The sequence below is a fragment of the Marmota flaviventris genome, chromosome 4, assembly GCF_047511675.1.
Source record: "Marmota flaviventris isolate mMarFla1 chromosome 4, mMarFla1.hap1, whole genome shotgun sequence".
NCBI classification, from domain to species: Eukaryota; Metazoa; Chordata; class Mammalia; order Rodentia; family Sciuridae; genus Marmota; species Marmota flaviventris.
This window is the reverse complement of record NC_092501.1, coordinates 2400720-2404292: the sequence shown is the minus strand read 5'-3', so window position 1 is coordinate 2404292 and position 3573 is coordinate 2400720. Positions and strand designations below refer to the sequence as shown.

Sequence of the window (3573 nt, the reverse complement as noted above, 5' to 3'; positions counted from 1 at the left end):
ACTTAGCATTCGCTCATCTTCCTAGATCTGTAAATCAACATTCTTCACCAAGTTAGGCAAGCTGTGGCGATTCTTTCTTTTTTCTTCTTTTTCCCCACAGCGCAGACCCTGGTTTATTGGCCTGACTTGTTCACAGGGCCGCCTCCTGCTCAGAGAACCGGGGCGGCTGGCAGGGGGGGTGGGTGCGCCTGGAGCCTGCCAGTCGAGGCCCTGAGGGCTCCTGCAGCCCCCACCCCCGCTGCCCTCTGCCCTGGTGCCTGGGAGGGAGGATGGGGAGAGGGGCGCCTCTTTGGGGGACAGGGACTGAGGCTATGGGGGTCTCAGTGGGTCCCAGGGTCTGTTCTTCACAGCAGGAGGTAGAAGGGATCACATAGGACCTTAATATAGACCTGCAAAAAGGGAGAATTCTCTATCACTGTCACCTCTTTGGCTTCTTGTTTCCTCCTTTTTCTTATTTACAAAACCGCAGCAGGAAAGAACAGGGAAGGAGGCAGATGGGACAGGGTGGGGTACAGACCAGAAGGGACCGAGGAGATGGGGCCCAGCTGCTGCCGCCTGGTCAGTCCCTCTGCAGGCTGGCCCCGGGAGCTCTCTAGCATCTTGGGAGAACAGCATCTGGCCCTAGAGGGAGCAGAAAGAAGGAGTGGGTGGGAACACCATGTCCCCTCCCCAGATGGCGGCAGCACCTCTGACGGCCACCCTGGCAGCGCAGGTGGGCAGCATGGTGGCTCTGTGTCTACAGAGTGGTCTCCAAAGCAGAGGCCCATGGGTGGACACAGGGGACGAGGGGAGAGCTGAGTTCTGCTGGACTCCCCCCAGGATGGGCGTCCAGGCGGGCAGGGCGGTCAGGACACTTCCCTGCTCCTCAGCCAGTTGGCTTCTTGAGGAAGGCCTGCTAGCCCTCATCTTTGATGCCTACACACTTGTCCACCATGTCCCCATTCTTGATGGCCAGCACAGTAGGCGCAGTTGACACCTCTTACTTGATGGTGAAGTCTGTGTTGTCATCAGTGTCCACCTTGGCCATCACCTCCTCCCCACGCTGCTTGGCCACCATCTTTTCTAACCGCGGCCCCAGGATCTTGCAGGGGCCACACCACCGTGCATGGAGATCCACAGCCGCTGGAGTCTTATTGTTGATCACTTGGTCTTGAAGGTCAGGTCCATCCCGGACATTAAGGGTCATTGATTAGACTCTGGTGCAATATATTGTCTGCGCTGGGCTGGATGTTACCGTTAGGCCACCAGAACAGCACTTTGGGGGTCTGCAGAGACTTGTAGGTGAGGGGTGCCCACTGACCCTGAGGGAACTTCCTGGACACTGTAGAGGCCAGGAGCCTCCTCGGGAGAAGTCGCTGAGCCATCTGTAAGGGAAAGGGGCAGGAGGGTCTAGGACACAACAGGAGGTCAACACACCAAGGAAACAAAGGGATTTGGGAGTCCTGGGTGGGGGTGGGGGTAGGAAGATACAGGGGCTGGATGCAAGATGCAAGGAAATATGTAAGATTTCTGGGGTAGAGGTTAGCGAGGAACGAGGAAACAGGAAAGGAGGTGACAACCCAAAAGAGATCGAGATGCAGGTGGAATCATAGCATAAGGATGAGAGGAAGGAACTACCATTTGCAGAGCACCTGCTGAGGGTCAAGTGCATCACATGCGTTATTGGTTGTCCCCCATCAACTCTGAGGAAGTTGCTGCTTAGTGCTGCCGGTTCCAGAGAGGAATCCAAGGCTCAGGTAGGTTGCTGACATGCCCCAGGTAACTCAAACATTAGATGATGGTCAACGTCAGAACCCAAAGCTCTTCATAAGTGCTTAATCTATTGCCTGATCTTTTCTAAAAAGGTATTTTAATGGGAAATTAAGGAAAAAGGAAGTGTCAAAGGATTGGCAAAGAGGCTATGGGGGTTTCAGTGGGGCCCAGGGTCTGTTCTTCACAGCAGGAGGTAGAAGGGATCACATAGGACCTTAATATAGACCTGCAAAAAGGGAGAATTCTCTATCACTGTCACCTCTTTGGCTCTGCCTGAGCAGCTATTCAGAGGAACTAGTCAACACAGGGGCTGGAGGGCCCAGGGGACCCAAAGGAGGCTCCTGTGTGGAGGGGACTGGGGAAAGGGATGCCACCAAGGGAACTCGGCTCCCTGGAGGGCCAGGTCCTTCTGCCCGGGGACCTCCACCCGCTGACCACCAGCCTGAGGAGGAGCACCCACAGCTGTCTCCTGGGGACACCTCCTGCAGCCGCCCGTGGGCCTCCTCCTCCCGGCAGCACCAGCCCTCCCTGCCTGTCAAGGGCACGCCTGTCCCATTATGTCTTCAGATGTGTGCTGCCCATTTTCCTCCCTCTGGTTCCCCAACTCCAATAATGGACGCTGCTCTGTTGCTGACTCCAGACTCTGCTTCACGGTTTCACTCCTTTCCTTTTCTCCTCCGCCGTTAGGCCATGGCTGCTGATGCGCCCTCCAGTCCTGTTCTGTTTCTGTCTCCAGCCTTCTGCGAAGCCCACCTGGCGAGTGGTCACTCAGTTTATGTTGTGCGGCTCTCAGCTGGCCACCTGGGTCTCTCACCCTGTGGACACCTCTGCGGGTCCTCTGTCTATTTACACCTCAGACTCACGCTTCCCTCTAAGTGCCAGAACACGCCCAGTGGGTGCCCACCTGGACCCTCGGTCCTTTCTTTCCTGGGTTTCATGGCTGTGATGACAACTGGACGCTGGGCATCGTGAGCTACATGCTGCAGAGTCCCCGGCCTTTGCTGTTACTATAAAAAGTGGTTTTTTGTTTCATAAGACAATTCAGTTCCCTGGAACCCAACAGGCTGTGTCTGCTGGGGGCGGGGGCAGCGGACACCTCACCTCATTGTCTGGGTCTGTCCCCTGCTTTCCTGCTTCCTGCTCCCCTAAAGCTCGCCAGCTCCCCGACCACCCGGGGCTTCCAGGTCCCTTGTGGAGCTCAGGGCCATGCTCACTGTGACCCCTCGCTGCCCTGACTCCCCGACCTCTGGCTGAACGGGTGCCCTTCCACATTCTGCCCTTTGGTTGCGGTCTTGCTGGCCGAGTGACCACACGTCCACCCAGTGCAGCACCTGGCGCCTCCCAGCTAAACCCCACAGATTCCCAGGCTCCCGCCATCGTGGTCTTGTCCCTGCCAGGTTTTGCCTGTGTGGGTTTCCCTCCGGTGCCTGGGAGAGTTGGGTTAAAAAATCAACATTTTTAGACTAGCTTTTGTCTGTTATCTGTGAGAGTTAGTTTTTCCAAACTGTCTACCATTAACCTCTTTTTTTTTTTTTTTTTTTTTTTTTTTAGCTTTTGCTGGAGACTGGGTAAACAATACTGATTCTGGTTTCTTAAGAAAGAATTTTTGAAGGCCATATTCTCAGCCTATGCAAAAGATAAGAATTCAACCTGATGAAGACAGTAAGCAGCCTTGATCACTCACTGCACTTGTCACCTTAAGAAAAACCAAAACTCTGAGACTAAATTATAAGGCACCAACATCCGCGTGTGATTATGGATCCCCAAGGACAGTGGGAGCAGTTTCTGTGGAGCTCCCAGGTTTCCATCAGTGACCCCTCG

The 3573-nt window shown here is 54.9% G+C and overlaps 1 pseudogene; it reads right to left on the bottom strand.

Moving 5' to 3' along the window:
• Positions 1–865: 865 nt before the first annotated feature.
• Positions 866–1364, bottom strand: LOC114088545 (thioredoxin, mitochondrial pseudogene; annotated as a pseudogene).
• Between the last annotated feature and the right edge of the window lie 2209 nt (positions 1365–3573).